The 25,040-nt window shown below is 29.7% G+C and overlaps 1 protein-coding gene and 1 long non-coding RNA gene across 2 annotated transcripts in view; one reads left to right on the forward strand and one right to left on the reverse strand.

Annotated features, from left to right (window-relative positions):
* LOC107173971 (zwei Ig domain protein zig-8-like) overlaps positions 1–25,040 on the reverse strand; it is a 483,155-nt gene that overhangs the window by 109,378 nt on the left and 348,737 nt on the right. The gene's annotated exons all lie outside the window — the stretch shown is intronic.
* Positions 20,018–21,555, forward strand: LOC149055885 (uncharacterized). The gene is made up of 2 exons (XR_016191311.1): positions 20,018–20,114; positions 21,289–21,555. It is a non-coding gene; the product is annotated as an uncharacterized LOC149055885 (long non-coding RNA).

Here is a 25,040-nt window from a genome sequence, read left to right on the forward strand (position 1 = left end):
TTTATTTTTCATCAATATTCTTCGAATGGTGAGTTACATATAATTACTTATTAAGTAGAGTCTTCTATGTACATTCAAAGAAAAAGTTGGAGACCCAAAGGTCAAGAAAACAGAGTGGCTAAGGCCATAATGTTATATTGTATTATATGACGCGTATAATATAATATATTATATTAATAATAAAATGTAGATGCTTGCCGTGAACAAATCTAATGTAATTGTTAACCTTTAAATCCTATATCCTGACTTGTCACAAAGTATTTATTTAAATTGTATTCAACATTTTGAAACACCGTTTATTCTAATTGTAATTATGAATTCTAAGTTTTCGTAGAGATCAATAAAAAATCACGTGAACCGGTGAACCTAATAAGTGGGTAATAAATATAAATTCCTATATTTTTATTGAAATTTTTAATGTTTTCATTTTACGTTTATCAAAAATGTGAAACTCAACTTTAAGATTTTTAGTATAGGTACTTTAATAACATCTCCGTTTCACATTATTTTAATTTAATTAGCACCGTTCTAAACTAAATCTAATATAGTTATGACATTAATCAGTAGGATACCGTGCGCCTTGAAATCGCTATTACCCGGTTCATGGTAGCTCTGCTGCATGAACTATCTCATCTTTATTGTTGTACACATCAGTTATATTCTTACCTGCAACAAAAAAATAAAAACAAACTTTAAATACGTCTTCATAATAACATGCTCTAGGAAAAATCTTAGGATTATACATCTCATATCAATTTTGTTGTATATATATTTTTTTAATTGAAATCGTTTTCCCATATTAAATTGAACAACATAACGGCGAATGACGATTACTAAGACTAGCGCAGAATGCTAGAATGCAGTATACATAAATATGATGCATTTTTACGCGATGGTCTTTGTTGTTATACGACTTGAACAATTACGTTGTATTATGATGTGCAGATAACGGACGGTTTTTGTACTGTCTGTCCAATTAATAAAGATTATACCTATTATTAGGGATTAGGTGACTTGATTTTTCAGGCAAAAATTAACGACAATGACGTTTTATTTTAAGTACGAATGATATTAGGTATGCGTATTGTAATGTCGTCGTGACGGTGACGGTGAAGTTAATGTTAATATTTATTCTAAGCGCACTGCTGATGCAAAAACAGTCACTTATTATTTTTATTTCAACTTTAGATTATTATCGAGGGTTAAAAAAAACAACACTTTTCTGTTTTCACTCCTTCGAAAATGCACTCGTTTTTTAACTGAAAGTCTGATACATTATAACATTACAGATTAAAAAACGTGATTGAGTGCATTTTTGTGTGTTTACTTTTTTCGTTTTATTCTAAAATCATACATAATACGCATGCGTAACAGAAATGGAACATAAGCTTTTGTGAGCACAGTTAGAGTTGGTTGTTAAGACTAACCTACTACCCTATCAATTAAAAAAATTAATATACACTGTAATAAGGGTTCCAAATTAGTATACATTATAATTAATAATATAATATCATGATAATATGTATAGGGCATAGGCTATTCCCATTTATGCAAAAACGAAAATAACCCTATATATTTTTATGCATATAAACTCGCGTCGGGGATTAAGATTTAAAGTTATTATCGTACAATATTCAAAGTGAGTTGTTATGAAAACAAGAAAAACTTTGAATTAATTTTTTTCAGGTTCTTAAGTTTTTCCTTTTTCGTGCGTCTTATCGGCAATGTTTATAAAATACTATAGTATTATAAACGGGAATTTCAATAAAACTAGAAAATCCACCTAATGCCATTAAAGTAAAACACCACCGATATCTGCAATACCACCCCCGTGCTATACAAAGTGCATTTTAAACTGTAGATTGAGAATTGTCCACAAAATACCAGTAGGTAGTTAATATTTTATTTTACTATTACTATTATCAATTATATTATTATTATTATTATAAACCATAATAATATATAATATGTATTTTCGATGTGCTATAGTTACAAAGGCCCTGAATCGGCTGAAATGATTCCATGACATTAGACCAACTATAGAGTGATGGCTAATAATTTTAAGCTGATTAGCTATCGTGGTGGATAAAAATAATAAAAATAATATACATTTAAGAAAATATGAAAATTGTGAATTTACATATACATTTTGTTATAATTTTAATTATAATTCTCTAAGAATAATTTACGTGTCATATTTTATTAAACTGTCAAGCTTTATTCCTAGTATAAAAATATTTCGTTAACATAAATAAATTTACCATTTTCAAATAACTATAGTAAATATCTAAAAAATAACCTAAGTATATTTTTTTAAATAATGTCACGACGACCAGAAAATGTTAATTCTGCAAGACGTGTATTTCTCAAAAATTGCGAGTGTCTTATTTAATTATCATCGTAAATTTAATAAATCGTTTAAAATCTGATGAAAATTTAAAACATGCCATGTTTAGTTTTATATACCTACCTACTCGCGAAATATAGATTAAGTGAACCACTCGACTGAAGTCCACTAAATTGATATTAGTTATTTATTATTTTAAAAAGTATAATATTATGCAATAAAAAAGTAAAAATAGTAATAATACTTTTTTTACCATAAAACGGGCATTATTATTATTATTATTATGAAAACGCTACATCAACAGCACGTCAACGTAATATTATTCGCACTATATAATTATTTATCCGACTAAACAATATTTTATGTTACTCCCTATTCATGTTTGTGCTTTATTAGGAATATAATAACTTACTGGCTGGATTAGCAAGCGTCTTAGCTTTATAATATCTCTCTAAAGTCATTGTTAGTAAAATAATAATACGTATTGCGCGGTATTGTAATTAATTATACATAAATAATGATAATCTTGAATACAAGTTGATCGAATCACACAATACGTTTTTAGAATGAATATCACAGTGCATATTATTATATTCATCTTGATTATAATATCTTGTAGTACGCGTTTTTGTTGTTCATGTCAATAACCAGTGGCTGCTATAACATTATTTTTAGCGCAAGACACTCACTGTCTCAAAAATTAATTGTGTTTTAGAAAATTTTTTGAACATAACTATAAGCCCTTATAAAAAAAATGTAATTACTTTTTTTTAATTAACATTTTTAAATCCCAACATGCATGATTAATTTCAAAAATAGAACATTATTCTGAGTTTTACGATGGTACAATATAAAAATAAATTTCAAATAAGTAGTGATTAGAATTTTGTTAGAGTAACTTTTTATAAACTTTAAATACTTAAAAAATTAATTTCTCGTTTTAAATATTTAGTTTGTATGTATCGTAATATTTCAATAAAAATATTTTTTTTCGAAATAGTATATGAGATTAAAAAATGTATGTCGTGATTTAAGAAAGTAACCTGAAATAGTATGATTATGATGAGAAATCAAAAATATAGTAAAAAGTACTTTTTTTCACACGGCGTTGTGCTGTAATGTTAATCAAAACGTATCATAAAAACAAAGTGTAATAGTGCTCGAATTAATATTTAGCGTTAATATTTCTTCAAACAAATCGCCCTGCAGTGGCGTATTAAGTAATTTGCAGCCTACAAGCAGGAAATTTGTCACCGTTTCATTTTCAACTTTTTTTTCTTAAAGAACAAAATACATACGGAAATACATTGCGAAAATAAATTATTATTGACAAAAACAACGTCGTATCGCCATATCGGCTATCGCGATAATGTATAGCTATATATGATTGCATTTAAATACACCGTTCCCGGGAAAAAACATAGTTTTGCTAATAATAAAAATTTGAGTTGATCGCGTTCACCGAAACCATTTCAGTATTCAGTGAGTTAATAACCTAATGAGTAATGACTAATATTCATAAATTATAATATAATTTTATATATATACATATTTATTTTAAGTGCGGCAAATTTGTCGCCCCGAAAAATTTGCCACTCCAATCACCTGATTACTTTGCCTGTAGGGTAACCCGCCACTGTCGCCCTGTATCGTTTATCAAAGTATCTGAATCTAAGTACTGCTCGGGACAAATTGTTGCAAACATATATATTATAGTAAACGAATTATTATATCTAAACGAATTTAATAGTTAGGTTAGGCCGCAACGGAATCGATTATTTCGTTTCTGGGAGGCCGTTCAAAGCGGAAACAATAAAACTGTGTTGTTAGGTGCGCTTAGGAGAAAATCGACGTCCAGAAATTCGTCGTATTAGGCTTAAAATTATACACGTACACCGTGTACATACCATAATATATACACAAGTACTATATATATATATCCTTAGGTTCACGCAGGACCCTCCAGTCGACGGGATTTCGCGTCTCTGTGAATAATGATTATAATAATAATACTTGCAGTTAAACGCCATTGGACCGGCCAAGATCCTATACATTATGTGTAAATGGTTCAGAGGATTAAATTATCTATACATGGGCATCATAATGTGAAATTTTAGTATACGCGTACCATTGTGTGCGGACGACGGATGTAAGGTTGTCGCCTAGTCGTCGGTTTGGTGGTCGATCATCAGAAGGCCGGTGTGTTTGTTTCTTTTGCAAACATGGAGTTTTATCCAGCACATAGGATATACAATATTATGATTTTTAATTACACCGCAATACATATCATTATTTATTGCAGAGTCTCACATATTGAATTTTCATCGTTTTATTTGGATTGGAATATTACATTACACGTATACGCCATGGGAATTTTCGAGGTCACGGGGCCGCCAAAATTGCAGGTGGTCGTTGAGCTTATACACTCATAATGTATTATGCACGCGTTTACTGGTAACAATAACAACAACAACGTCAACAACAACAATAATAATATAAAATATAATCGCATGTGACAATAATATGTAAATAATTATTGAGTGCAATCTTTACAATATAATATTATGTATATAATTTTTATATTTATAACATTATTCCATTATTGTAAGACGTGTACTAGACAAGAAAATCATATAGCGTTTGTCGTTCTTTTTCAAATTTAAGTCTCTATTTACACCACCTCCATGCACGATTTATCATTATTAATTTAAGTGTGTCCTAATATATTCTTTTCAATATAGGTACGCACAATTTCCTAATAATTTTAACTGAATAAATACTGTTATTATTATTTACAAGATTACCACTATGTAATTTTATTTATACAAATACGGTGACGATAATATTAAAGCTACAGACTGTTACGCGTAGTAGTAACAATACAACGTTTTCTATCTATTCTCTGATACGGTGTATCAGAGGAAGATTAATTTAAAACGGGAGAATAGACGAGGATTTTGATGTTGAATTAATCAAGTCACAAGCTTTTTTTGAAGACAAGAGTTATTTCTGTAAATAATACTTTAAAGTCGAAATTACGCGGTGTGCATGAAGCCACGAACAACCAAAACGTCAGTACCTATCCATTTGATATGATAATGTTTTATTTTTATAATTTTTAACATTATAATTTTGTTCATTCATAACTTTTTCAGATATTTTAATAATTAAAACGAATTATTGATATATTACATAAAAACGCTATATGGCCACTACTATAAATTAATATCAGTTATTGATACATGCACTGCACCTATTTAACGTATTTACAATATTATATTATACATTTAAACATTTTTTTATTTAATTATATTCCATTTTTATTTCTATGACATTAAAAATAAGTTAGGCTTCAATGTGGAGGTCGTTTTCATTAATTGCTAGAAGATCATTTCAACGTATAATTAAATAAATTCTTTAACATTTATAGTTTATTCTATAAAAATAAAAAGTATCTATGAAGGAATTTCTCATTTATATCTTTTAATTTTGTATATTGAGTATGGTGATGATTTTAAAATACCCAATATTTTACATATATAAAATAATAATATATTATGTAGAATGTAGAATATGTGGAAATTGTGGAATATGAATTATTTATTCTTCAAATTGATGCATTTTGATTTTATAACATGGCCAAAGGGTTTTTGTGTTATAGAATTTTTCAGCTTAAGAGTGAGAAAATGTTTTAGTTTAAGTATAGTTAATAAATTAATTATTAACTGGGCTTTAATAACACGTCATAATATTATAATTATGTAAAATGCGTTTATGTGAACGGTGCGTAAAACATAATATAATATAATTATTATATATTTTCCAGGTGGTATTTATCAATTTATCAACTTAATTTAATGGAAATTAAGATCGAAGAAATAAAAAATACGCAATGAACAATACAGAGAATTAGATCTTCGTATTTCATAAAACTAATTTTGGTTATTCTAATATGGTAGGTAGCCAAAACCGTTAGGTAGCTGATATTATTACGTCGAAAGAGAACTTAATTCTAATTCTAATAATAATAATAATAATAATAATAATATATTATAAAGCCGGTATATAGTTCGATGTCAGCCGAAATAGACCCTCGTCGTCGTATTATATACACTGCTGCAGTATTGTGGGGGTAAAAAGAAAAAAACGGTGGGGACGGGGAGAAGTGGGCAAACAGCAGAGAGAATAGAAAAAATAAAACCCATCTCGTCGGTAATAAATTTGCAGGTGAAAAAGGTGCCAAGCAAAAGTCACGTATCGCCCGGAGCGGAAACGGAGATGATGAATTTCTCGCCGTTCTTGTATTTTTTTTTTCTTCTCCACTCCCTCTCGCCAATATAATACAGCTCTCGCCACTACCCGTGAGCACACGCGCAGCGTTTTTCACACGCACATGTCGAACGTATAAAATATTCGTTTTATTAAATTTTCGTCTTGTCCACTTTGTAACTCCTACGAATTTCCGCTGCGGAGACGAGGTGGCGAGACTCGCGCGCGTATACAGTGCACACGCGTGTTTCTATTTATCCACCCCATTTCATGTTGTAGGTACGTACCCTGCGCCAATCTTACAGTTACTATGTTATAGTATAATATAGTACGTCTATCTATCGCAGGAAGAAATATTACGTAAAAACTAACTGCGACAATTATAGGCGGATCTCCACACAAATACAGCTACAGTGAAGTATACAGGTGTAGCACAATAATGATATGCAATAAACATATTATTATCATTATTATTATTATTATTATTATTACTATGATATGCACTGTTGTTAGTAGGTAGCTATAAATATATATACCATCGTGTCAAACACGGACGTCTTTGACTGGGCGCCCACCGGGAATACGGAAAGGAATCATATTAGTTGCATATATTCAAGTATTACATACGTGCGTGTGTGTAACCTAACCTACCTCAGAGGGATATGTATGGTAAACAAAAGCACTAACGCCACCGCACACGTACGCGAATCAAACTAAATCGACGGGGAAGGGATACGTAAACGGATAATGTATACGCAGTGTGACAAAGGATATTCACTCCTCCGGGATTTGATGGGACTTTTCCTCGAATCGACGGAACGGAATAATAGGCGAGATGCTACAATCGTCTATGTGAATATAATAATATACGAATAGACACTGCGAGGGGATTCTTCTTCAAACACTAAACACTGATCAGGTCGCTGTTTAAGTTTTTGAAAATATTTTTCTCGCATAATTTTAAATCCTGACAAAACAACGCTGTTAAAAAAAAAATAAATATTTTCGCCGAGAATGCATTTTGAACGAGCTATTAAAATCAGTGACTTATCTATATTACAAGTATTTAAAGTTTAGATAAGTGGTGTAAATTGAAGTTTTAAATGTATGTATTTTAAATAATTTTACTTTGTTTAAATCACTACCACCTCACCTGTATTATCGTATGCAAATGCTTAGAAATTTCCCAGAAAAATCATTCGAAATCAAAATTTATCCAAAGGTGCATGTAATGTAGATATTATGCAATATTGCCTACATTAATACATCAATAAAACGTTCATAATTTTAATATAAAACAGTATTTCCAATTAACTATGAGATTAAATTTTTGTAGAATATAAAAATTTACTGTAAAAAGTAAAAGAAAAAAAATTAAAACTGTAAAATATATTATTAGTTTCCAAACATGTCGTTGTTTATAGGCATCAAATGTTGTAAAATAATGTTTCAAGAAACTTTAACGATTTTACAGTTGTGGTGCAATGGATTTTTACTGTAAATCTCTCTGTACTTATCATATATTTTTTGACACTTTTTGAACATTGAATAATATACTGATATTTGCTTTATAATGTTGCTTAAAACAATTATTATAATGTTTTTAATATGATTATTTGTATTATTTTTTATTTATTACCTATATCTTAACAATGCTAATCAGATGAGCACTTTTAGTGGATTAATGTATTGTATTTTTGGTATCATGACTACTAGTAATTATAGCTTCAGGAAAATCTAGAGAAAATTTTGTGTTTGTTTTGATATCAACAATAATATGTAGGTACTTGCTGTTAGAACACAGTTTTCTTTTAATTATTCTGTTTTAGAGGTCTGATTTTCTAAGTGTAAATTGTTAAATATTGAGTTTTTACATACCTAATGAATGAATTGTTTTTGAAACATATTTTGGTATATCACTTGAAGATTTTTCTGTGATACCGATTATGAATATTACTATTATTATTATTATTATTATGAATTTGAGTCAATTCTTACTTTCGTTACTTTACCTATAACCGTACACGAGTACTATGACGTATATGTCACATCATATAAGTATCTCTATAGAAAAAAAAAAAACTTTAAGTAACTTCTCTACAACTTTTTACAAAACAATATTATTCATACCGTATATTTTCGTATATACATATTTATGCGTTATATTGAACGTCAGTTTGTTTACGTCACATTTAGAACGGATAAACTGTTTATTACGCATACGAATTCGAACAATGTCTTTGGATCAAAATTCATAACCATGGCAATGAGCGAGGATCCTTTAGTAAGTATACTTAACCCTCGTAATGTGTTCGTACATAGGTACTATAAAGGGATGGCAAATTTGTTTGTAGTTTTTCATTGTATGCAGTTCTACAATATATTATTATCTGACACGTTTAAAACGTGTTTAATTTTAGGTTTCAAATCATAGCACGAATTACGTAGCTTGCATAATATACTTTTATTCAAATCTGCAATATGCATATATATAAATAAAATAAAGAAACTAAAAATAAATAAAATGAAAATATAAAAATATTGTTTTTATAATATTCAATTTGAGAATAACAATGTTTAACAACAATCGTGTGATTATGTTAAAATGTTATTTTAAATCGTTATTCAATAGTAGGTACATATTTTTATTGAAATGTTCTTTATTGTCGTTTCGAGTAAAAATAAATAAACAGTAATTATTATGATTATTATAACTATATGGCGGTAAGTATTTAAATGTACAACAAGCTTGCGTGAAAAAACAAAATTACGATCTGTATAATAAAACGTATCGTATAACATATATGAATATGTAGATACATAATAATATGTCTTATATATTATTATAATATTTGCTATATGTTATATTACATTGCTTTATAATAAATTTTATATTAATGTACATTTTTATATCTCGTTATTAAAACATTTGATTGTTACCAGGTATTCGATGTAATTTTTGTATTATTATTACAATATATAAAAGTGTAGGTATATATAATAGATACACGTATTCCGGAAACGTGCACCAAACAATGAACAGTTTGTATTCCCAGCCAGACATAGAGCTGGTTGAGGTATGTGACACACACACGCGCACACACACACACACCACACACAGTTACAATTTATTATTACGTATATTGTGGTGGTATACATGGTTAACACGTGTTTTTAGTCGCGTATTGTCATTATACAATTATTTTTTCTATGGAAACGATGCTTTTGTACGTAACATTATATTATTATGATGCGCACACGCGATGTTATTGTGGCAGAATAATGCAAGTATATTTCATCGAATTATTGAATAGTAGACGTAATGTATGGTTTATGAATTCGAACGCCACTGAGGTTTCACCGCTGACCGCTGTCGTATGTCACGTGTAATTGACGAAGTATGGTTTACATATTATTATAATTGCCACTGTGTAGTAATAAAAATGTCATGTAAAATAGCTGAAGGATAAACTATAGTAGTTTTACGGAACGCACCGGTTATAGAGGTGAATGGGAAAAAAAATTTATAACGATTGTCATTACATAGTTGTAACTTTTAGTATATGTATACAAACTGTATACAATATGGCGATATCGTCACAGGCACTTATATTATGCAGTAAGCATACAGATTGAACATTTGTTGATTTGCTTTAATATTTGGTATGTCTATTAGAAATCTATAGTATGTAATCAATTTATCATATATGTAGGAGTATTCATATTTTTTTAAGTATGACACGATTCCAATGACTCCCGATGAAGTCATTCAAGTTTTTTTTTTTTTTTTTTCGTATGGCGCTATGTCCGGGAGTAGGCCCGAAGGCCTAGTTCGGATGCCTGTTTGGCAGAATTTCTATTGGGGCACCCGTAGGTTTCTGCCATGTCCCGGAGTGGGGGATGGCGGCACTTGTTCTCCGGACACCATGACTTGCCAGGAGAAAAATGCCACCCGATGGTCGAGGATTGAACCCGGTCCGGCTGAGCCACAACCGACGTGTTAGACCACTCGGCCACCTCGTCCCCCGTCATTAAGTTTGTTAAGTTTCAATAAGTAAATACCAGTCAATTATTATATTCCAAACAATATTTCATTTCATAATACAAACTAATAAAAATGGAGAATTTTTCGTTTGTATACTTATGTTTAAACGTTTCAACGCATATTGCACATTTTGACAAGATTTTATAAAATGTATAAAACATAAATACAAATTAAAAAGATGTTGGCTTGCGGTCAAATATATTCATCATCAATGGGTTTATCTGAAATCTGAGTCTTCCAATAATATGAATACATCTTGCAGGCAATGGGATTCTTAGCCGAATGTTTTTTTTTTTTTTTTTTTTTTAGTTTCAAATTAAAATGAACATAGATAATATCCTACAATGTTATAACCTAATCTATACGTGATTTTATTTTAATTCTTACAAGTATTTTTAATGAGCATATTGTAAAATGAAACAAATTACATACAATGCGTGAGTCACATAATTCCATAAAATGTTTAATTATATAATAATAATATTTTTTTTTATAACTGAGGAAGTTATAGATAGAAAAAAAAATTATAATAACATGAAGTCTGTTTATATATTATATTAAATGTTGTCGGTAACATTCATAGTTTAAGAGTTTGAAAACTATATTTGGTGGGTTTTAATCAATTAAGTGTTCAGAAGTTTCACATGGATCACCACGTCGGCCGTCGGTCGTGTTCAATGGCACATGGTGAAATATTATATCACGACATGTCACGACACGTTACACGATCGACGCATCACCCATGGAGACCGCGGTGTACGGCTCGCGTCGAACAGCACTTGTGTGTGCAATTTTACAGGATTTGTGCTCGATATTGATATAACTTCTGTTTTACGACCACACGTGGTAATTATTGAGATCTTTTTTAGACAGATCGTTGTGCCATCAACAAGGGAGAAACGAGGAAGGTGTGTACGTGTGTTTGTGGTGGGGAGGGGAAATTGAGAGAGTAAGAAAAAATTGTGCCATCATGAGATGGCCGATAGATAAATCATCGAAAATTATTAATTATTTTAAAAGTGCATTAAATGTTTTGCATATGTGATGGCTACTCTCACGTTGCACGCTTTGATTGCTTCCCACGCATGCGCTTGTTGGGATAGCGTTGCAATCGTTACCACACCAACAAATAACGGTCAAATTAAACACATTAATTATCACATTAAATATTCCTAATAAAAAAAAAAAAAAAAACGTTATCAAAGAAAATATATTTGGATGAAACATAGTTATTTACTATAATTGTTTTGATTTATTTTCAGTTATTGTCGTATTACGCGTATTATACTCATTAGTACGTTTTAATTAATCGATAATAATATTATAACTATATGATATTATAATCATTGAACAGTTGTGGAGTAAGATTTTCCGTTGATATAATATAATATTACATACTCTGTCCAGCGAGAGAACGCATCGAGGGGCCAATCAAAATTGTTTTTTTTTTTCGCGAAACGACTCCACTATAGAGGAACCGGTTTCGATAATTGGATTATGATGCAGGATGCGCAGAATTGGTGCATTTTTTCGTAGGACAGAATTTAGTTTTCATTATGTTAATCATTATGACTTTTCTTTTTAATGATAATATTATTACTCTGTTGGCCGGCGCAGTGAATAGGCAATTTCGGTACACCAGTATGTATGTCGTTCTAAATAATACGAACTCGCATGACATTTGCGACTATTTTGGGATACACACCTTAATCGACTTTTTAAAATGGGTACGAATCAATATCATTTTGATGCTTAATAAAGTGTGATATCATAAACAAATTCAGTATTATTATACAGAATTCAAGCTTGAACTTTTTTAACTTTAAATCGTCGATACCTTTAATTTGTTTTTGATCCGCAAACTATTGTTTATTATTGTATTATCTTTGAATAACTTAAATACTTGGTTAACTTGACGTTTATGGCCTGAATTCTCTTCAACTTCCAGTTAACCAATTCTGTCAGTAATAATAGGTAATATAGTTCCTATGTTTATGGTTTTGCCTGGGGAATGATAAAAAAGTAATGCTTGAAAGAGTACTACATTACTCGTGACGTATATCATTATTCAATAGCCAACTGCGAACGTAACATTTATTTACTAAAGATTTATAATATGCAATGGTATTTTTTTCACAGCATCTTTTTAAAAATGTTGAGTAGTGTTTCGTTTACGAATCACTTCGTATTAATACACACCATTTATTTTTTACTTCTCATATTTTTAGGTACAGTAAATATACAAAAAATTTATCATGCATGGTATATTATTTAAACAGAAATAGTGTAAAAGCCATTATCATATTACGCTCACGGTTGACGATGTCAATATAGATATTGTTGAAAAAACCCCAAATGTATACTAATATGGTAATAGTAATTGGGGATTTTTCCTACCCATCGGCACTCAATATAAAATTATAATAAAAGTACGATCATTCATGTCATTTGAATATTATAATATAAAATTATATGCCAAATTTATTTTGGAATATACGATTTTGTTTCATAATAACTAGTGAAGTTATAATGTAAAAAAATCAATTTAACTCAACTTTAACTTTTAAACTAGTTAATGACCACCTTTGATTATACCACCAAGATATTTACAAAAACCTAGATAACATAAGTCACGACTTCAATTATTACTATCTGCATTGGAATGATTAATTCCTAGTTTTTGTGTTCTCTAAACTGTTTAAAACTTTAATTCAAAAAAAAAAAAGTTACATACAATATAATATATACTGTAATATGTAAACACTAGTTGATAGATAACGGTAGTTATGATAGTGCTTAGTGCTATGACGATAATCAATGGTATTTTAATATAATCATTGTAAACATCGTTGCTTTATTAAAGTATGTATTAAATAAGATCCAATATAAAATATAACAATACCTTCAAATTAGCTGTAATAAAGACATTTATAAGGTTTCGTGTTTTGTAGGTAATTTGTAATATTTTTATCTACCAAAAGATTATTTATGAGTATACATATACAAGGTGATTCTTTTAAGTGGGTACATTAATTATCTCAAAAAGTATTTACTTTTTTCAAAATATTTTTTTACATGGTTTCAAGTTGTTAAAAACCCAACGTTTTTATTAAAAAATTATATTTTTAAATATTTTTTTATCCTTATAATTTTTTAAGTTTTTTACTTTTTTTGAATGACAATATAGAGTTTTAATTTCATATTCCAAAGCAGAATATTTTTCTAAGTGTTTTGATTCATAAAAATCGAATTTAGGACGTTTAGTTTATGAGTTATATGTATTTAAAGTTTAGACAAGCGGAGTAGTGGACAAACATTTTGCGGGGTAACCCCGTACCACTCCACTCTGCCAATCTAAACTTTAAATACTTATAACTCAAAAACTACTAGCCCTAAATTCGATTTTTATGAATCAAAATACTTAGAAAAATATTTTGCTTTGGAATATGAAATTAAACTCTATGTTGTCATTAAACAAAGTAAAAAATTTAGAAAATGATAAGGATAAAAAATATTTAAAAATATAATTTTTTAATAAAAATGTTGGTTTTTTAACAACTTGAAACCATGTAAAAAAATATTTTGAAAAAAGTAAATACTTTTCGAGATAAATAGTGTACCCACTTAAAAGAATCACCCTTTATTTATATATAATACTGTTAATTAGATATAGCTTGTTTTTGGTCTTGGATAATATATTTATAAAAACCATTAGTACTAAACACAAGAAAAGTAATATTAGGTAATACATTCGAATAAATAAACATGAAACGACATTAAACTTTATTAATTGCTATAATGAACTTTAAGCTCTAATTAGAGAATAGAAACCATTTGCTTTTCTCTTTCAGGTGTTTTCTTATTTTTTAAATTTATTTATTTATTGTACACGTAGTAAACAAAATCATCGAAATATTGTTTTTCCTTTGCACCATAATATTTTTGTTTAAAACAAAACGTTTTTATGGAGTTATCTTTCCATCATTTTCATCATAATACACTTCATCTTAATGAAGAAAAACTTTTTTCGTGGATTAAACGTTTCATGTTTATAAATCTCCATAATCATAACAATTATGCCATCTGGTCACAAAAAAAATTAATAAGCAGAAACATTTTGTCGTGATTATAATCAAGGGTAGGTACATTAGACACCATAACTGTACTACACAAATACCGGTATATAATACTTATGATAAATTGAAATAAAAAGGAACGGATTAACGGAGTGATTGCTCAAACAATACATATTCTGTAAAAATATGAGCACATTTATTATTAATTCGACGATTCGACGTGATTATATGTGTCATTTAATAAAAGAAACAAATTTGATTAATTTGCTGAATCTTTAACTTGTTATTTTAATATAAATTGGTAATAAAGAGTCCAATGATAAACTAAAAAAATAATAGAAAAGATTATGATGGAAATGGGGGAAAAAAATGAACGAAATTTGAGTCAAATTTAGTGTGTGTTAAATAATAATGGATCACCAGGTGAAATATGAGACGTTATTTTTTATCGGTAAAGTGTGTAAGCGCGAAGGAATGAAGGAAAAAATTGTTAGAAAAACGACTATACGTTCTTCTCCTCGATCGGACGTATGCGGTTAAATGTGTGTCTCTATGCCTATAGATATATTAATAAACTGTGTTCTGGCGACGACAAAAGCTCCATGGAACACACACACACATATTTATATGTGTATACGTAAGTGACTTTTTGATGGTTATACTCTCATGTTGCGATACGGAGACGACGTCTTTGCAGGACAATATGTTCCGGAACATCGATAGTGAGGAGGGGGGAAGAGTCTATGATGATGGTGAGTAGGATATCAAGACGATAAGAAGAAGGAGGAGTTCGGTTTATGGGCAAACGCCACGTACATATTATATATATATATGTATTTGTGTGTGTGTAATGTACGTGTAAACGAGCATATACGAGTATATACGTAGATTGCCGTTGCGTCATGTAACAATATTACACTCAACTCATTCGCCGCCATCCGTTCTACGATGGAGACTATCTGTTAAAGTCGTCAAAGACGATGTATTAGGATACTATATATATATTTATATATAACACATTTCCGATGAGAATGATGATTATGATACGTTATCCGTCTGCGGAACAACTTGATACTTTTCAAGCCGGGCAAAAACCATCGCAGTCCATCCGGTGCACACGGGTTCGTGTCCAAAAACGGCGACTACCATTAAATAAATTACATAATATATGCAACATGCCGCCGGTGTATTACATTGAGCGCATGTGGCATATCGTTATGCACGTGTATATATATATACCTATTATAATACGAGTACATTGCTGAGTTGACTCACAACATTTTATCATATAATATGGTGAGAATACTTTTTTTATTTCGCGTGACCGACATAAATTCCAGAACTTACTGACCACTGTAACCTGGATTTTATAATAAATACCTTATGACTCAATAGTACCTATGATATTTACTTTTTTTTTCTTTGTATAATATTAAATGCAATGCTAATTACCCCAGATGTCGATGTAGAGATTATTACTAATTTCAAGATCAATAATAAAAAAAGTGCCTATGTTGTATGGCTAGGATTTATATCCAATATGAAATTCCAAAAACGATTTACATTTATTTCTACATTACATTTAATATCGTTTACAAAAATATCTGAAACTGTCATATTGAAATATAAATTACTAATTATTAAATATAAAATATTTAATGAAATCATTATTTACACAGAATTGTTGTTTATTATAAGTAGTTATTATTACATTGCATATTGTTGTAATGACGTAATTATGTTCAGTGGAGTATCACTTTTTAATGGTAATGAGGTTAGCACTATCATGCTATCTGCACTTGTGCAGAGTAAACATTTTTTTACCTTTACGTCCTGAGATCCAGTGAAACGGATTTGCCCCCCCACACGGACACACATATTAATTCAGTAAATCATCATAATATTATAATATACTATGAAGGCCCTCCATCATCGTTACTATAGATGGATATCCTTTTATTTCTCCTCTGCTTGACACGAGTTTGAGATATCTTAACAAAACATATATGTCATCCAAATCTAGTGGAGATATCTTGTGACATCAACTATGTACTGTCGAGATGAGTTCCACTGTTATTCGACCAGTCGTTTTAATAACGATTTCTTTGTACTATATCCGTCATGTGGAAACATAATATAGACGCGTTCGTTGAGTATTATAATATTTTCAAAATTATCGTTGACATATAATACACTGCAGCTGCGATAAAATTCAATTAATTCTGGAGAAATAATCTATATACCAGGAGTGGCAAAGCTTTTTTTAGGTCTAGTGCCAAATTTTTGAATTCAAAAGTTTGAAAATTTTTCACGTGCCCAAAAATTTATAACACTAAATAGAACATAATAAATATAGTAACATAATCAATTTTACATAGAAATATTATAATTTTTAAAATGTTTATAGTTTGTTTCTTTGAAATTTTTATTAGCAAAATTTTACGAATATCATAATTTTTCATATTTTTAATTTTTTGCATGTTATTGAAATTTTATAAACGTGCCACTTTTGGCACGTGTGCCGTGGGTTCGTGGTTCGTACAGTGGAAGTTTTTTTCTCACACAGATACTGACATAAAATTGCTGAATTGTCATTTTACACGAAAAAAAAAGGTTAAAACCAATGTAACAAGGAAAATGACAGTAAATAATTATCATTACAAAATTGAAATATAATATAATATAATTTGAATTGTAATTACCTAACCAAAGAATATTTTATGTTATTTTATTGATATTAGTAAATAGTTATTTTTTAATAATCTTATATAATAATAATATGATCATTAAATTAACTATCAATATAAACAATTTTTTTAATAAGTACATAATATCCTATTGTTATAAATTTTTAATTTTGAGCAATATATTTAAATATGTCGACAAGTATATTGTGTATACTATGTTTACTAATAACAGGAAGTACATAAATAGGATTCGTATACCTATATGATATATCTACGTAGCATCTTTTCGAAATAAAAAATTACGATAATCACTGTAGTTCAAACCTGCTAGTCAATTCATTAAGTGCTTACGAAACGAGAGCTCGTGAAATTAGAATCTTAGTGTAAAAAGCGAATTTTCTGTCATAAATTTTTACAAACTTTTCATCATTCTCAAACATGATAACACAACGGCTAGAAACATTTCATTACCGCCATAAATAGAGGATCATTTTGTAACTGTGTAAATGCGATTGTACGACAGTATAAATATAAACTAAAGTCAATGTTGAATAAAGTAAATATTAGGTATATATATATATATTATATATATTGTTATACCAGTTAAATTTACAATAAAGTTCATTATTGACAATTAAAAAGGAATCAATTCTCTTCGTTTTGCTGTATCGTTCGTCTCATTCTCTAAAGTTCCGTTACAGTTTATAAATATTTGATTTGACTTCCGCTTTCGTGCGCGAAAAGGACAAAATTAATAATAATATCATAATACAAAACGGTATAATGTCGATTGTTCTCGACGACGAATCGATTATAATTCGATAGTACCGTTGGTAGTTGGTATAACAAAGCAACGGCCGGAACAATCGAAACCCGGTCGTTTTTATTCATAACATTATAATATAGGTACCTGCCTACCTATCATACTATAGTTGTTGTAATATATTATCATTAAGTGTTTATATATATATATAATATAAATGCAGTAAAACATGACAAAATCAATAGTTGTTTGAGCTGCGCGACACTAATGCGACGGATAGATACCTACTACAGCGGAAGTATATTGTTCAAATACGAATTATCTAATATTCTACTTGAATTTTAACCACGTTACGACTTTGAACTGTAAAATATAATATTATGCTGTTGGATACACTAAAGAGTGCCATCATATTATGTGAGCATCATCGTGGTGGGTATATCATATTTTTTCTCCGAAAGACAATTGAGTTTCACTGGAAATCAATTCCCCGGAATAATGTCAGCCACCTCTCTCCCTAAGGAGGATTAACTGAGGAAGTTTGTATGTATATATTATTTCTTTATCTGTCTATAAACTTGTGTTAAGTTTCTAATGGTGCGAAAACGATACGGGTCGGATTACAGCGGAAAGCGGTCTCGTCGTCACGCGGCCGCTTCCACGTCGTTTGTGACTCGTAAAAATAGCGGTAAGGGGAAAAAACACGCAAACAAAAGATGAGAAGCCTTTCCCGTACGGGGAGGAGTTGGCCTACATATATATTATTATACTTTTGATCGAGCTTTGTCCCGATGGCGTTTCTCGAATCGTTATTATCATTTCTCGGCACGTCACAATAAAAATCTTTTTAAATGACAATCAAATCCGTTGATTTATAAGAGAAGAAAAATTCGGCCAGAACGGAACAATGGCCATTTTTAACTGGTGAATAACTCACTCACCCGCCAACTAGAAGCCAGGGGGACTCTTGTACCCCCCTTCTATTACGATCGCCAACCGTCCACACAGCAGTACCCGCGCGCAAACGTTCATCCGGTTGTAGAGGCGGCGAAGGTTCTTCCGTCGCAAGACAGCCATTTCATAATAAATCTTAATTGTACTGTCGTTAGCACGGCACTCCTGTTATGAATCCCAGAAGCTTTTAGCTGCACCGCGCAAGATTAATTTTAAACTATAACTTGTTTTTTCATTTTCCATATTTTCGCCAACCAGCCCGAAAAAGTCTGACAGCGCAATTATTAATTCCCGAGGTATCGGTGGTGAGCGGTGACTATGATATCGGTTAAACATCGTAGTAATAATAATAATAACAATAAAATATATGATTGTGTGTATAATAGCTAATAAGCGAGAACACTTTTAAATAAAATATAAAACTGCGTGTTTGCTTAAGCTGTGTATGGTTTCCCCCATACGGTCAAATAAATTCTTGCCGAATGCATGGTTTGCAAAAAACGAAAAGAAGAAAAATGAAAATTTCCGACCATCTAGCAGAAATATTATTGATCGTCATCATGCTCGTGTAATTTATTTTGTATACTCTAAAAAAAAAAAAAATATTTATTTACTGTTATTAAATATTTAGTAATCTGTACGTTTTGATATCTGGATTATGTACCTAATATAATATTATGACCAATGGCTATAGCAGACGCGAATGGTTTTTTCCTTAATATATAAGACTGAATGTTAATAGAAGAGAGTGTTTATTCGGGCACTAACTATACATTGACATTGAACGTGAATGCGGTTATTGTCGTATCAATGTGTAGGTACGTGCCGTCATGAGAATAATGTTTTTTAGCCACGTGTTGCCATACGTCAAAAACCTCGAAGTTTTACGTTTGTTACCTATGTGGATAATTAAAATACAGTAATTTATCAAAAATGAAATGCTCTCATTAAATTAAAAATATAAGCTTCGGAGGTAAGAATAAATACATTTATGAATATATTATTTACAAGTTTAAAATACATTTAATTTCAAAAATAAAGTTTTCCTTTAAATACAAATTTGTATTGCAAGTACCTGTTGTTTATTAAAAATAAAATAAATAGTTACATTCGGATAATTGCTGTTTTAAGTAAAAAATATGTAATAACCGACAGCTTTCATCATAACTATTGTTTTAATGCAAATAAGACTACAACGCTTGAATTAGATTAGATAGCTAGTATCAAAATTATAAAATAAATGCCAAATGGTCAAAAATTTATTTTGGAAATTTAACTCACGTGCAGATATTATGAAAAATTTATTTTTTATAATTTTCAAAAATGTTTTGCTTATTAGTAATGGTTTTGAATTACAGTGGTCGCTGCTTATAGTGTACACACTGGTTATAAGAATCGGCTGCTTATAGTGATCAAAAATACCAGGAAAGGAACAAACAGCCATTATAATTGAATTTTTCGTCGCATACAGCATTCAGGTTTTCGGTTATTGTGATCAGAAATATAAAATATAAAAATAATTTACAATAATATCACCTCTTTTCGTGTTCAGGGAAAACGATTACGAATGACAATTATCTTAATCGTGAACTTTAATCGAGCTAATCTTATCTAATGAAACCCACGTAATGAGTGATACTTCATAATATCGTACATTCGTACATATTTGAAACCGTTTTTGCTCTCACAAGCACCGATATTTTACACTTTATACGCAGTTCGTTTTCGTCCAACGTTTAGAGTACTGCATGACGTAGTATAGTATGAAAAGTAAAAATATTAAAATTATTAAAAATAAAAAATAATAATAATACATAAATATAATTTTAACATTTAAATGTTTTACGTTATTTTCTACCTGTTTTCGAGTGCTTATAGTGATTTCCGGTTATAGTGATCAAAGTACTCTTGACCGAATGTGATCTCTATAATTATTGGAGACCACTGTATTAATATTTAGAAGCATATTATATAGTTTCTAATTTCTATCTACTGTGTTTGCATTTAGTTTTGTTATTAAAAAAAAATTGCCAAGCTATCAGTTTTATTATTTATTATAGTTACATCATTTTTGTATTGTGGTATAGAAATACTTAAATTTAATAGATATGTGTTAAAAATTCTTATTTTTAATTCAAATTATGCAGGAAATATAAAAAGAACAACATTCGAAAAAGAACGTGTCCATGTACAGAATTGACAACAAAAGAAAAGAAGAAATTTATTTAACATAGAAATGGTTTTCTGGAAATTTATAAATTCCAATAAATGTAATATGTTTGTCTAGCAACTGCAGTCGAATACACAGCAAGAATTTTGTTTTTTTTTTTTTTAAGGAAAGTCGATGGCTGAACATATTTGAAACTTTCACTTTTGTTACTATTGGATCTACAAAATAAATAATAATGGCATTTTTTCGGTACAATTTTTTACAGTTTCGCTTAATATCTTAACGGTTTTACCAACAGTTGTATCATTATGTGAGACTGTTTAAGGATTTTAATTAATTTTCTACATAAGTATAAAATTGAACTAGTAGATATTTTACAAACTTAATAATTTGTGATAGAATTCAAAACATCATTTTATTTATTGTTGATTTTCTATTTACCTATTATATTGGTATATACTATTTCAATATTGTTGTTCAAAAATTGAGAACACCACAAAGCAATTTTTTTGTGTACGCCAACATTTTTGATAGTAGGTGCATTTTTGATAATTTTTGATTTTTTATATCATAAACTAATGGTACCCACAAGATTTTTTTCAAATTTTCTTTACAACAGTTTAGAACTTGCTGCGGACACACCTGCAAAAATATTGTTTTATAAAGGGTTTTATATATTGCATGCGTACCTATGATTAATCGTACGATTATATGCGTAGTGCATACACAAAAGTATAACGTATAACGTATATACATACATAGTAAATATCATGCATATGCATAAATGTATATTTATATGTTGACGTTCAATCGACGTATACGTGAAAAGTTTTAAGACCGAGACAAAGCATACATTACATTATAATATAATACATTTCCTTGGAAACTTTCGTACCGTGAAAAGTTTTAAAAAGAGCCAGCAGAGCCTACGGTATACAAATGATCTTCGGATACAAGTTTTTTTTCATTTAATGTCTAATATAATTTGTTTTTGTGTTTTTGAGAGGATTATATGTTATGCAATTTGTCTTTTCGAAATTACAAAGAATGTATGAAAAATAATCATATTACATCCGACAATGTGTATTTCACTTTTTTTTATTGTCATCATTATTATTATTATTATTGTTATTACTATTTTCATTTATTTACGTAAGAAAAAATAATAGTTTTTGTCTTATACCAAAGAGCTGGATTTCCGAGGCGTCTTTGTACATCCACTCTGATCCTGAAATGTTTCCTTTTTTATCCTTCAGTCTCCAATGTCATTCTTCAGTACGTGAATTAATGTCTTCTATTTTCAACCCCCATTTTTCTCTTCTACTGCCATCGTTATTCTGCATAACTAACACAAGTATCCGTCGTTCCTTATATAACCAGCGAACAACTTTAAATAAAATAGAGTTTTTCGACATTAATTTTGCATGCGTTTTCATTTATGTAGACAGATGGCTCACAAGTGTAATAAGCTATTTGTTTAAACGTAAAAACCGTAAACTTTGCAAAATAGTTTTATCCAGCTGCAAATAATAAACTAAACTCAACCTAATTGTTCAAAACTGTTTATTATTTACAAAATGCCTTTTTTGAATTGTACACATCAAAAATGTAATGATACTATGAAAAATATCGCAGGGTTGTTGAAATCTTTCCCCGAATAAGTTATTTCAAGGTTATTTTAATATGTAGTTATATTATGTAATAGTGTTATAGTTTATTAAGGTTTGGTTGTATCCTACATATCAAGAGCTCCATTGTTTATAATAGTTACTTGTTTACACACGCGTTTCTAAGTCAACTTGTATACAATTGTAATTAGTTTGCAATATATAATACATATTATGTAAATGCTCACTTTTTCGTTACCTACACAGAAATATTTCTCAACAATGCATAAAAGTGTTAGCTAATGATAATTTATACATTTTATTTATCAATAAAATATAATATTATATAGTTGTATATAATATATATATATATATTGGTTAGAAGCAAAAAGGAACGCCGAAACGTGAGAAAAATTTATGTTGGGATGTAGTTTTTGGTTATAACAATGTACATCATATTATAATTTTGAGATCATTATTTATATATTTAACTAAGTATTAACGAAACGTATAAGCGTGATAACTATAGTTCACAGACGTATCGATAAATTCAATGAGAGCAAAAAGAGAGGTCCATAGATCATTTTTAAAAATAGATGCTATAAAATGTATGGTGGTTTTAGAAAAACAATTCACATACCATGGAATAAAAAATATTATAATGATCCTCAAAATTTGCCTGTAGTGCTCTAGTATAACTTTAATTGTATTAAAAAATTAAATAATAATACATTAAACGCTTGGATAGGTCTTCTTACACTTAGGTATACTTTAATATATTATAGTGAAATTTCTATAGAATTATTTCCGGTAAAGTGCTCATAAAGTTTGTCTACTAATTGCATTTTAAGTTGAGACTTTAATATCCAAATTTCTGAAACAATAAACTTCAAAAATCTGTTAATTATTCTAAAAAACAAGGTTAAAATTAATTTTTTTTAAATTTAAGTACCTTTGTATTTTAATCACGAACAAGTGCTGAGGATGGTGGTAGTTAATTTTTTTCTGTATCCCTGAAGTTAAAAAAAAGATCGTTGTGATACAAAAAAAAAAAATGATTTTTTTTTGATTTATTTTAAATTAATTTAAACAAATCTTGACAGAATACAATGCACATAACAGTATCACATTTACTTACTTGAATGCTGAGTTTACAGGAAACTAAATAGTTTTCATATGCTTTGAATTACTTAGTATATTATTACTAACTATAAGTAGGTAATTAAATAAAACGTATATACTTAGCTTTGTACTGAAATTTACTAGTTATGTGTTGGAACAGATTAAGTTTATCGTATGCCTACTTATTGCCTAAATTGCAAATGTAGTTGCGGAGAATCGCGCACCACGGGGAACGAGTAATAAATTGCGTGGAATTTTTTCTCAATCTTTTACATTTGGCGGGCACGAGAATAATAATATATATACTCTCGTTTTCCGGTTGTTATATATTATTATATTAAAACATTCCTCCCAACGTGACACCTCCTCGCTAACCACCCCTTGTCACCTAACAGACGTCCCGTCTCACCACCAACCCTGCACAACGGACCCAGTTATAAATGGTCGATTAAGGAGTGTAATTTGAATTTCCGGAACCCCATCATGCGCCTAGTACTACTATTACTACGCCTAACTACTCCAACCCACCCACTCAACTATTGACGGCCACGGAGTGATTTAAAAAGTCTCCCGCCGACACTAACATTGCCCTGCCCAATGCCCCACTCCTAAACTTGAATCTCTACCGTCTGCGTGTGGTGCTTTGCAGAAGCCGACGGTGATTCACTGCTCGACGTTTTATTTGTTCGAGACGTTTTTCGCCATCGTCACAACCTTGCAGTACCCTTTGTCGTAGAGCCTCTACCGACCACCTGCAAAGTCAGATGCGTGCAAAATTTATCGATTACATAAACATCGTGGGTAGGATCAGTTATTATTTTCATATACCTAACAATGTCAACTGCGGACGAGTGTATGATAATATTTTAATATTTTAATAGAGTGATATTTTTTTCAAACCGCTGAAATACGGCAAATCATTTAATTTATTCTATATTATGCAATACGAGCAAAATCGTACGGTGAAGTGTGTGATCTCTGTGTAGGGCATAATATGGTT

Source organism: Diuraphis noxia, unplaced genomic scaffold, assembly GCF_037042655.1.
Source record: "Diuraphis noxia isolate RWA-SAM2 unplaced genomic scaffold, SU_Dnox_SAM2 contig0004, whole genome shotgun sequence".
Classification (NCBI taxonomy): domain Eukaryota; kingdom Metazoa; phylum Arthropoda; class Insecta; order Hemiptera; family Aphididae; genus Diuraphis; species Diuraphis noxia.